At 48.8% G+C, this 12,344-nt stretch overlaps 2 non-coding genes across 2 annotated transcripts; both read right to left on the bottom strand.

Annotated features, from left to right (window-relative positions):
* Positions 1 to 4,565: 4,565 nt before the first annotated feature.
* Positions 4,566 to 4,758, bottom strand: LOC144261680 (U2 spliceosomal RNA). The gene has a single exon (XR_013345382.1). It is a non-coding gene; the product is annotated as a U2 spliceosomal RNA (small nuclear RNA).
* Positions 4,759 to 9,491: 4,733 nt separating this feature from the next.
* Positions 9,492 to 9,684, bottom strand: LOC144261679 (U2 spliceosomal RNA). Its single transcript, XR_013345381.1, has one exon. It is a non-coding gene; the product is annotated as a U2 spliceosomal RNA (small nuclear RNA).
* Positions 9,685 to 12,344: the final 2,660 nt, after the last annotated feature.

Genomic DNA, 12,344 nt, shown 5'->3' with positions numbered 1-12,344 from the left:
ATTCTCTTCAAAGACAGACAAGTCTTGCAGCCGCCTTCCTCTTGCTGGTTTCCCTGGACGCTCCTAATTTGCACAGACCCACCCACTGACGTGGGACTAGCAATCTCTCACTGTTAACTCTTACAGCAAAACAGGGCAAAGAAAGCCTATGCAAGTGCTATACCGCAGCCCCAACGCTCTTTTCTGCTCCTTCCCACAGGCTGACCCCTCCCCCACAGCTCCCCACACTGCAGCCAGGGGCTGACCCCTCCTTCGCCCCGCCTCCCCCCACCACTGCCAGGATCTGGGGCTGACACCCTCCCCACACCGCTGCCAGGGGCTGGGGCTGGCCCCTATCCCCCCCCAAGCTCCATTCTACCTGGGGCTAGGGCTAGGGCCCCGCCCCCGACAAGCCCTGCTGCCTGACACCTCGTGTCGCCACTCTTCCCCCCCCACACACACACACGCACGTTCCTCCACGCCCCGCTAGGGGGTCGCACCAGACTTTTTTGGTAAACTGGGCATTTGTTTATTTGCTCTTGCCAACTCATCAGTTGGCAAGAGCAAACGGGATAAATGGCCGTTTTTGTCAAAAAAGGAAAAAAAAAAAAAAAAAAAAAAAAAAAGGCAGGATGGCCGGAACAGAGCTTAAAAAGGGAACTGCTCCAGCCAAACGGGGACGTATGGTCATCCTCTCTCCAGGCAAGTGGTCCTGAGGGAGTCTGGCCAGGGCTGGGGGCAGACCCTGACCTGGCTAATCGCACCACTCCCGAGAGGACGGAGTGATTCCCCGTCCTGGCACTGGACCGGCCCCGGCCGCGCTGCCAGCTCAGCCTGGCAGACACCATAAACGGCAGAGTAAGGAAGGCCGTTAGAGGCCAAAAGTCATCCTTCAAAATTTGGAAATCAAATCCTAGTGAGGATAATAGGAAGGTGCACGAACTCTGGCCGGGTAAGTGTCAAAGTATAACAAGTCAGGCCAAGAAAGAATCTGAGAAGCAACGTGCTAACGACACAAAAGCTAACCATAAGAATGTTTTAAAGTACATCAGAAGCAGGCAGCCTGCCAAAGAGGCGGTGGGGCCACTAGCTGACAAAGGAGCACTCTAGGAAGACAAGGCCATTGCAGAGGAGCTTCATGAATTCTTTGCAGCTGTCTTCACTGCAGAGGACGGGAGGGAGAGTCCCACATCGGAGCTGTCCTTATTGGGTGACAAATCTGAAGTCCCATCCCAGTATAAGAGGTTTTAGAACAAATGGTTAAATTAAACAGGAATAAGTCACCAGGACCAGATGGCATTCGACCACGAGTTCTGAGGGAACTCAGAGATGAAATTGCACAACTACTAGCCGTAGTACGCAAGCTACCACTGAAGCAAGCCTCTGTTGCAGACGACTGGCAGGTAGCTAATGTAATGCCAATTTTTAAAATGGGCTCCAGGGGCGACCCTGGCAATTGCAGGCTGCTGAGCCTAACTTCAGTAACAGGCAAATTGGTAGTAAAGAATGATCAGGCACCCAGATAAACAGGATGTATTGGGAAAGGGTGAACACAGCTTTTGTAAAGGGAACTCCTACCTCACCAATCTTCTAGAATTCTTTGAGGATCTCAGCAAGCATGTGGATAAGGATGATTCAGTCGATACTGCGAACTGGGATTTTCAGAAAGCCTTTGACGGGGTCCCTCACCGAAGGCTCTAAAAGAAAACTTAAGTGGTTATGGGATAAGCGCGTAAGAACGGCCAAACTGGGTCAGACCAAAAGTCCATCTAGCCCAGTATCCTGTCTTCTGACAGCGGCCAATGCCAGGGGCCCCAGAGGGAATGAACGGAACAGGCAATCATCCATCCCCTGTCGCCCATTCCCAGCTTCTGGCAAATAGGGGTTAGCTAGGGATACCACTGGCTAAGCGCCATCAATGGACCTATCCTCCATGAATTTATCTAGTTCTTTTTTGAAACCTGTTATGTTCTTGGCCTTCGCAACGTCCTCTGGCAAAGAGTTCCGCAGGTTGACTGTGTGTTGTGTGAAGAAATACTTTCTTTTGTTTGTTTTAAACCGGCTGCCTGTAAATTTAATTTGGTGACCCCTAGGTCTTGTATTATGAGAAGGAGTACATAACACTTCCTTATTTACTTTCTCCACGCCAGTCATGATTTTATAGACCTCCATCGTATCCCCTCTTAGTCGGCTCTTTTCCAAGCTGAAAAGGCCCAATCTTAAGAATCTCTTCTTATACAGAAGCTGTTTCATCATTTTTCTTGCCCTTTTCTGAATCTTTCCAATTCCAATATGCCTTTTTTGAGATGGAGCGACCGCATCAGCACGCAGGTATTTTCTGTCTTATTATCTATCCCTGTCTTAATGATTCCCAACACTCCACTGCACATTCAGTGGATGTTTTCAGAGAACTGTCCACAATGACTCCTAGGTCTCTTTCTTGAGTGGTAACAGCTCATTTAGACCCTTCCCCTCCCCCTCCCCCGCCCCCAATCGTTTTATAGGTATAGCTGGGATTATGTTTTCCAGTGTGCGTTACTTTGCATTGATCAACACTGACTTTCCTCTGCCATTTTGTTGCCCAGTCCCCCAGTTTTGCGAGAGCTCTTTGTAGCTCTTGGCAGTCTGCTTTGGCCTTAACTATTCTGAGTAGTTTTGTATCGTCTGCAAATTTTGCCACCTCACTGTTTACCCCTTTCCCCCGGTCATTTATGAATAAGTTGAACGGTACTGGTCCCAGTACAGACCCCTGGGGGACCCCTGGGGATAAGAGGGAAGATCCTCTTCTCTGACACTGGCAGACCAGGTGCCAGCTTATGTCAAGGCCCCTAGAAAAGTGACAAATGCATGGCTGGAAACTAGTCTTGCTCACCTGTGTGTTAGCGTTGTTAAAACGGGCATTATTTTTATAAAAATGTGTTTCGTGTTTAGACTTTATGAAAAGCTGGTGAGTTGCTGCATGCATTCTTCTCACCTATAATATCTGTATCCCACGTTATAAGGTGATATATAAGCCTTGGCTCTAAAACTGTAAACCCCCTGGCCGCCACCAGTCAGGAGAGAAGCATTCCCAAGTGTGAAATGCTAGTTTACCAGAAGAGGAGTCATCTCCTTTCCACCAAGAGAAGACCCTGAGACAACAGATAAGCCACTGTGGATCATCCGTGGACAAAAGGCTTGGTTGATTGCTCCGCCTCACACCCCCACCCACGAGGAGGCAGAGACCTGCACAAACACTTGCCCCACCAGCTCTGGGGGGAATGGAATAAAAATCCCTGTCAAGAAGAAACTGTTGTCCCTATGCTGCTTGGACTTCAGGGGGATGGCATGCCTTACAAGCATAAGCATAAGCAAGGGATCCCGGCTGTTTGGCTAGGGTTAACCCTAAAGGATCTACAGAGCTTGCATGTTCCAGCAGCTTCTACTACTTTTTGAAACCTCAGACTGTAACTCCTTTGTGTGTATGTTTACCTGCTTTAACCTGGTAAATAATTTCTTATTTCTTTTCCTAGTTCGGAAAGATTTAGCTAGTTTATTATAGGATTGGCCACGAACATTGTCTTCGGTTTGAGATCTGAGGTGCAATTCAGCTGGCTGAGTGACCAGTCCGAGGGACCGGAATATTGTTATGGTTTTTGGTGCAAGGGACCATCTGTCACAAAGGCAGGCTCACCTGGGTGGCAAGATGGATTCAGGGTGCCCAAGGGGGCTGTCTGTGACTCCATGTTAAGGCTGTTCTAGTGGAGTTCACATTTGATACTTGGTTGGTGAAATGGAAGTCCGGAACACACAACCACGAGGAGCCCCCTGCTGTCTGCCAGCCCTGGGTGTCCGGGGCTCCTGCTCTCTGGAGCCCTGGCTGCACTAGAAAGGTAAGTTCCTATCTTGCCTGGTTCAGAAACCGGAAGGGAAATAAAGAGAACCCACATTACATTTTTTTTTTAAAGAATCCTCATGATTTTTAAGCCAATCTCGTGATTTTGGGGAGTCTGACTCATGATTTTCCAATGGTCAGGGTGGCAACGCTGAGAAGTTAAGGATTATTATTTAGCGTTTACATTACAGTAGGTTCGGGGGTGGGGGGGAAGAATCAGGATTGGGACCCCTGTGTGCCGGGCGCAGCATGACACCTAGTGCCTTGTCTTGATCTTACAAACCAAGATACATGGGACATGGGCTGGGCGGGGAGAAGTCTGTGTAACTCACACAGCTGTTGAGATACGTGTGACCTCAAATATTACTGATCCCCGCCCCGCCCCTCCCCTCCCAAAACAAACAAACAAACAAAAAACCAACCAACCGACTCCCCAACAGACCCACAGTCTGGAAAGCATTTGTCCCTCATTACTGTTGAAAAGACTCACAGCAGAAAGAAGGATCCCAGCTTCTCAAACAATCCTCTAGTGAGACAGAAAACCCTACATCTGTAGCCCCACAAAACACTCCCAAGCAATTGCAAGAATACTTTGTCACAAAGAAACCACAGCGGTACAGATTTCTCAACTACTTGAAAAAAATCTGCTTTAAAGAAGCATCATCACAGTAAAATTCTTTCTACTTTTCAAACCAGAACATTCTTCCCCAAAAGGAGATGCACTGTTCCTGGAGACACTGCAATACCAGGTCAATGCATGGGGTGGGCAGAGCAAGCTCCTAATCCAGCCCCCTGTTCCAAAAATCAATTTAATATACAGTCCTTAAATAAAGGACATATCAGATATTAAACTGATAAGAACAGATACTACACTTGATCTGAGCTCCAAGGAGCCGAGAAGCGATGCTGAGAGCCTGCGACGCACCGCACACCTCTGCGCCCACCGCTTTCTACCTCACCGTGACGAGCTCCCAGACACGCAACAAACACCATAACTAGGTAACTCTAAGTGAGGAACCCTTCCCCACAGTGACTCCCGTGGAAGAATTCAAAGCAAGAACCCTTAACACACAATTCTCTTCAAAGACAGACAAGTCTTGCAGCCGCCTTCCTCTTGCTGGTTTCCCTGGACGCTCCTAATTTGCACAGACCCACCCACTGACGTGGGACTAGCAATCTCTCACTGTTAACTCTTACAGCAAAACAGGGCAAAGAAAGCCTATGCAAGTGCTATACCGCAGCCCCAACGCTCTTTTCTGCTCCTTCCCACAGGCTGACCCCTCCCCCACAGCTCCCCACACTGCAGCCAGGGGCTGACCCCTCCTTCGCCCCGCCTCCCCCCACCACTGCCAGGATCTGGGGCTGACACCCTCCCCACACCGCTGCCAGGGGCTGGGGCTGGCCCCTATCCCCCCCCAAGCTCCATTCTACCTGGGGCTAGGGCTAGGGCCCCGCCCCCGACAAGCCCTGCTGCCTGACACCTCGTGTCGCCACTCTTCCCCCCCCACACACACACACGCACGTTCCTCCACGCCCCGCTAGGGGGTCGCACCAGACTTTTTTGGTAAACTGGGCATTTGTTTATTTGCTCTTGCCAACTCATCAGTTGGCAAGAGCAAACGGGATAAATGGCCGTTTTTGTCAAAAAAGGAAAAAAAAAAAAAAAAAAAAAAAAAAAGGCAGGATGGCCGGAACAGAGCTTAAAAAGGGAACTGCTCCAGCCAAACGGGGACGTATGGTCATCCTCTCTCCAGGCAAGTGGTCCTGAGGGAGTCTGGCCAGGGCTGGGGGCAGACCCTGACCTGGCTAATCGCACCACTCCCGAGAGGACGGAGTGATTCCCCGTCCTGGCACTGGACCGGCCCCGGCCGCGCTGCCAGCTCAGCCTGGCAGACACCATAAACGGCAGAGTAAGGAAGGCCGTTAGAGGCCAAAAGTCATCCTTCAAAATTTGGAAATCAAATCCTAGTGAGGATAATAGGAAGGTGCACGAACTCTGGCCGGGTAAGTGTCAAAGTATAACAAGTCAGGCCAAGAAAGAATCTGAGAAGCAACGTGCTAACGACACAAAAGCTAACCATAAGAATGTTTTAAAGTACATCAGAAGCAGGCAGCCTGCCAAAGAGGCGGTGGGGCCACTAGCTGACAAAGGAGCACTCTAGGAAGACAAGGCCATTGCAGAGGAGCTTCATGAATTCTTTGCAGCTGTCTTCACTGCAGAGGACGGGAGGGAGAGTCCCACATCGGAGCTGTCCTTATTGGGTGACAAATCTGAAGTCCCATCCCAGTATAAGAGGTTTTAGAACAAATGGTTAAATTAAACAGGAATAAGTCACCAGGACCAGATGGCATTCGACCACGAGTTCTGAGGGAACTCAGAGATGAAATTGCACAACTACTAGCCGTAGTACGCAAGCTACCACTGAAGCAAGCCTCTGTTGCAGACGACTGGCAGGTAGCTAATGTAATGCCAATTTTTAAAATGGGCTCCAGGGGCGACCCTGGCAATTGCAGGCTGCTGAGCCTAACTTCAGTAACAGGCAAATTGGTAGTAAAGAATGATCAGGCACCCAGATAAACAGGATGTATTGGGAAAGGGTGAACACAGCTTTTGTAAAGGGAACTCCTACCTCACCAATCTTCTAGAATTCTTTGAGGATCTCAGCAAGCATGTGGATAAGGATGATTCAGTCGATACTGCGAACTGGGATTTTCAGAAAGCCTTTGACGGGGTCCCTCACCGAAGGCTCTAAAAGAAAACTTAAGTGGTTATGGGATAAGCGCGTAAGAACGGCCAAACTGGGTCAGACCAAAAGTCCATCTAGCCCAGTATCCTGTCTTCTGACAGCGGCCAATGCCAGGGGCCCCAGAGGGAATGAACGGAACAGGCAATCATCCATCCCCTGTCGCCCATTCCCAGCTTCTGGCAAATAGGGGTTAGCTAGGGATACCACTGGCTAAGCGCCATCAATGGACCTATCCTCCATGAATTTATCTAGTTCTTTTTTGAAACCTGTTATGTTCTTGGCCTTCGCAACGTCCTCTGGCAAAGAGTTCCGCAGGTTGACTGTGTGTTGTGTGAAGAAATACTTTCTTTTGTTTGTTTTAAACCGGCTGCCTGTAAATTTAATTTGGTGACCCCTAGGTCTTGTATTATGAGAAGGAGTACATAACACTTCCTTATTTACTTTCTCCACGCCAGTCATGATTTTATAGACCTCCATCGTATCCCCTCTTAGTCGGCTCTTTTCCAAGCTGAAAAGGCCCAATCTTAAGAATCTCTTCTTATACAGAAGCTGTTTCATCATTTTTCTTGCCCTTTTCTGAATCTTTCCAATTCCAATATGCCTTTTTTGAGATGGAGCGACCGCATCAGCACGCAGGTATTTTCTGTCTTATTATCTATCCCTGTCTTAATGATTCCCAACACTCCACTGCACATTCAGTGGATGTTTTCAGAGAACTGTCCACAATGACTCCTAGGTCTCTTTCTTGAGTGGTAACAGCTCATTTAGACCCTTCCCCTCCCCCTCCCCCGCCCCCAATCGTTTTATAGGTATAGCTGGGATTATGTTTTCCAGTGTGCGTTACTTTGCATTGATCAACACTGACTTTCCTCTGCCATTTTGTTGCCCAGTCCCCCAGTTTTGCGAGAGCTCTTTGTAGCTCTTGGCAGTCTGCTTTGGCCTTAACTATTCTGAGTAGTTTTGTATCGTCTGCAAATTTTGCCACCTCACTGTTTACCCCTTTCCCCCGGTCATTTATGAATAAGTTGAACGGTACTGGTCCCAGTACAGACCCCTGGGGGACCCCTGGGGATAAGAGGGAAGATCCTCTTCTCTGACACTGGCAGACCAGGTGCCAGCTTATGTCAAGGCCCCTAGAAAAGTGACAAATGCATGGCTGGAAACTAGTCTTGCTCACCTGTGTGTTAGCGTTGTTAAAACGGGCATTATTTTTATAAAAATGTGTTTCGTGTTTAGACTTTATGAAAAGCTGGTGAGTTGCTGCATGCATTCTTCTCACCTATAATATCTGTATCCCACGTTATAAGGTGATATATAAGCCTTGGCTCTAAAACTGTAAACCCCCTGGCCGCCACCAGTCAGGAGAGAAGCATTCCCAAGTGTGAAATGCTAGTTTACCAGAAGAGGAGTCATCTCCTTTCCACCAAGAGAAGACCCTGAGACAACAGATAAGCCACTGTGGATCATCCGTGGACAAAAGGCTTGGTTGATTGCTCCGCCTCACACCCCCACCCACGAGGAGGCAGAGACCTGCACAAACACTTGCCCCACCAGCTCTGGGGGGAATGGAATAAAAATCCCTGTCAAGAAGAAACTGTTGTCCCTATGCTGCTTGGACTTCAGGGGGATGGCATGCCTTACAAGCATAAGCATAAGCAAGGGATCCCGGCTGTTTGGCTAGGGTTAACCCTAAAGGATCTACAGAGCTTGCATGTTCCAGCAGCTTCTACTACTTTTTGAAACCTCAGACTGTAACTCCTTTGTGTGTATGTTTACCTGCTTTAACCTGGTAAATAATTTCTTATTTCTTTTCCTAGTTCGGAAAGATTTAGCTAGTTTATTATAGGATTGGCCACGAACATTGTCTTCGGTTTGAGATCTGAGGTGCAATTCAGCTGGCTGAGTGACCAGTCCGAGGGACCGGAATATTGTTATGGTTTTTGGTGCAAGGGACCATCTGTCACAAAGGCAGGCTCACCTGGGTGGCAAGATGGATTCAGGGTGCCCAAGGGGGCTGTCTGTGACTCCATGTTAAGGCTGTTCTAGTGGAGTTCACATTTGATACTTGGTTGGTGAAATGGAAGTCCGGAACACACAACCACGAGGAGCCCCCTGCTGTCTGCCAGCCCTGGGTGTCCGGGGCTCCTGCTCTCTGGAGCCCTGGCTGCACTAGAAAGGTAAGTTCCTATCTTGCCTGGTTCAGAAACCGGAAGGGAAATAAAGAGAACCCACATTACATTTTTTTTTTAAAGAATCCTCATGATTTTTAAGCCAATCTCGTGATTTTGGGGAGTCTGACTCATGATTTTCCAATGGTCAGGGTGGCAACGCTGAGAAGTTAAGGATTATTATTTAGCGTTTACATTACAGTAGGTTCGGGGGTGGGGGGGAAGAATCAGGATTGGGACCCCTGTGTGCCGGGCGCAGCATGACACCTAGTGCCTTGTCTTGATCTTACAAACCAAGATACATGGGACATGGGCTGGGCGGGGAGAAGTCTGTGTAACTCACACAGCTGTTGAGATACGTGTGACCTCAAATATTACTGATCCCCGCCCCGCCCCTCCCCTCCCAAAACAAACAAACAAACAAAAAACCAACCAACCGACTCCCCAACAGACCCACAGTCTGGAAAGCATTTGTCCCTCATTACTGTTGAAAAGACTCACAGCAGAAAGAAGGATCCCAGCTTCTCAAACAATCCTCTAGTGAGACAGAAAACCCTACATCTGTAGCCCCACAAAACACTCCCAAGCAATTGCAAGAATACTTTGTCACAAAGAAACCACAGCGGTACAGATTTCTCAACTACTTGAAAAAAATCTGCTTTAAAGAAGCATCATCACAGTAAAATTCTTTCTACTTTTCAAACCAGAACATTCTTCCCCAAAAGGAGATGCACTGTTCCTGGAGACACTGCAATACCAGGTCAATGCATGGGGTGGGCAGAGCAAGCTCCTAATCCAGCCCCCTGTTCCAAAAATCAATTTAATATACAGTCCTTAAATAAAGGACATATCAGATATTAAACTGATAAGAACAGATACTACACTTGATCTGAGCTCCAAGGAGCCGAGAAGCGATGCTGAGAGCCTGCGACGCACCGCACACCTCTGCGCCCACCGCTTTCTACCTCACCGTGACGAGCTCCCAGACACGCAACAAACACCATAACTAGGTAACTCTAAGTGAGGAACCCTTCCCCACAGTGACTCCCGTGGAAGAATTCAAAGCAAGAACCCTTAACACACAATTCTCTTCAAAGACAGACAAGTCTTGCAGCCGCCTTCCTCTTGCTGGTTTCCCTGGACGCTCCTAATTTGCACAGACCCACCCACTGACGTGGGACTAGCAATCTCTCACTGTTAACTCTTACAGCAAAACAGGGCAAAGAAAGCCTATGCAAGTGCTATACCGCAGCCCCAACGCTCTTTTCTGCTCCTTCCCACAGGCTGACCCCTCCCCCACAGCTCCCCACACTGCAGCCAGGGGCTGACCCCTCCTTCGCCCCGCCTCCCCCCACCACTGCCAGGATCTGGGGCTGACACCCTCCCCACACCGCTGCCAGGGGCTGGGGCTGGCCCCTATCCCCCCCCAAGCTCCATTCTACCTGGGGCTAGGGCTAGGGCCCCGCCCCCGACAAGCCCTGCTGCCTGACACCTCGTGTCGCCACTCTTCCCCCCACACACACACACACGCACGTTCCTCCACGCCCCGCTAGGGGGTCGCACCAGACTTTTTTGGTAAACTGGGCATTTGTTTATTTGCTCTTGCCAACTCATCAGTTGGCAAGAGCAAACGGGATAAATGGCCGTTTTTGTCAAAAAAGGAAAAAAAAAAAAAAAAAAAAAAAAAAGGCAGGATGGCCGGAACAGAGCTTAAAAAGGGAACTGCTCCAGCCAAACGGGGACGTATGGTCATCCTCTCTCCAGGCAAGTGGTCCTGAGGGAGTCTGGCCAGGGCTGGGGGCAGACCCTGACCTGGCTAATCGCACCACTCCCGAGAGGACGGAGTGATTCCCCGTCCTGGCACTGGACCGGCCCCGGCCGCGCTGCCAGCTCAGCCTGGCAGACACCATAAACGGCAGAGTAAGGAAGGCCGTTAGAGGCCAAAAGTCATCCTTCAAAATTTGGAAATCAAATCCTAGTGAGGATAATAGGAAGGTGCACGAACTCTGGCCGGGTAAGTGTCAAAGTATAACAAGTCAGGCCAAGAAAGAATCTGAGAAGCAACGTGCTAACGACACAAAAGCTAACCATAAGAATGTTTTAAAGTACATCAGAAGCAGGCAGCCTGCCAAAGAGGCGGTGGGGCCACTAGCTGACAAAGGAGCACTCTAGGAAGACAAGGCCATTGCAGAGGAGCTTCATGAATTCTTTGCAGCTGTCTTCACTGCAGAGGACGGGAGGGAGAGTCCCACATCGGAGCTGTCCTTATTGGGTGACAAATCTGAAGTCCCATCCCAGTATAAGAGGTTTTAGAACAAATGGTTAAATTAAACAGGAATAAGTCACCAGGACCAGATGGCATTCGACCACGAGTTCTGAGGGAACTCAGAGATGAAATTGCACAACTACTAGCCGTAGTACGCAAGCTACCACTGAAGCAAGCCTCTGTTGCAGACGACTGGCAGGTAGCTAATGTAATGCCAATTTTTAAAATGGGCTCCAGGGGCGACCCTGGCAATTGCAGGCTGCTGAGCCTAACTTCAGTAACAGGCAAATTGGTAGTAAAGAATGATCAGGCACCCAGATAAACAGGATGTATTGGGAAAGGGTGAACACAGCTTTTGTAAAGGGAACTCCTACCTCACCAATCTTCTAGAATTCTTTGAGGATCTCAGCAAGCATGTGGATAAGGATGATTCAGTCGATACTGCGAACTGGGATTTTCAGAAAGCCTTTGACGGGGTCCCTCACCGAAGGCTCTAAAAGAAAACTTAAGTGGTTATGGGATAAGCGCGTAAGAACGGCCAAACTGGGTCAGACCAAAAGTCCATCTAGCCCAGTATCCTGTCTTCTGACAGCGGCCAATGCCAGGGGCCCCAGAGGGAATGAACGGAACAGGCAATCATCCATCCCCTGTCGCCCATTCCCAGCTTCTGGCAAATAGGGGTTAGCTAGGGATACCACTGGCTAAGCGCCATCAATGGACCTATCCTCCATGAATTTATCTAGTTCTTTTTTGAAACCTGTTATGTTCTTGGCCTTCGCAACGTCCTCTGGCAAAGAGTTCCGCAGGTTGACTGTGTGTTGTGTGAAGAAATACTTTCTTTTGTTTGTTTTAAACCGGCTGCCTGTAAATTTAATTTGGTGACCCCTAGGTCTTGTATTATGAGAAGGAGTACATAACACTTCCTTATTTACTTTCTCCACGCCAGTCATGATTTTATAGACCTCCATCGTATCCCCTCTTAGTCGGCTCTTTTCCAAGCTGAAAAGGCCCAATCTTAAGAATCTCTTCTTATACAGAAGCTGTTTCATCATTTTTCTTGCCCTTTTCTGAATCTTTCCAATTCCAATATGCCTTTTTTGAGATGGAGCGACCGCATCAGCACGCAGGTATTTTCTGTCTTATTATCTATCCCTGTCTTAATGATTCCCAACACTCCACTGCACATTCAGTGGATGTTTTCAGAGAACTGTCCACAATGACTCCTAGGTCTCTTTCTTGAGTGGTAACAGCTCATTTAGACCCTTCCCCTCCCCCTCCCCCGCCCCCAATCGTTTTATAGGTATAGCTGG

The sequence above is a fragment of the Eretmochelys imbricata genome, chromosome 2, assembly GCF_965152235.1.
Source record: "Eretmochelys imbricata isolate rEreImb1 chromosome 2, rEreImb1.hap1, whole genome shotgun sequence".
Taxonomy (NCBI): Eukaryota; Metazoa; Chordata; order Testudines; family Cheloniidae; genus Eretmochelys; species Eretmochelys imbricata.
The sequence above is the reverse complement of the archived record's forward strand: the minus strand, read 5'-3'. Positions and strand labels throughout refer to the sequence as shown.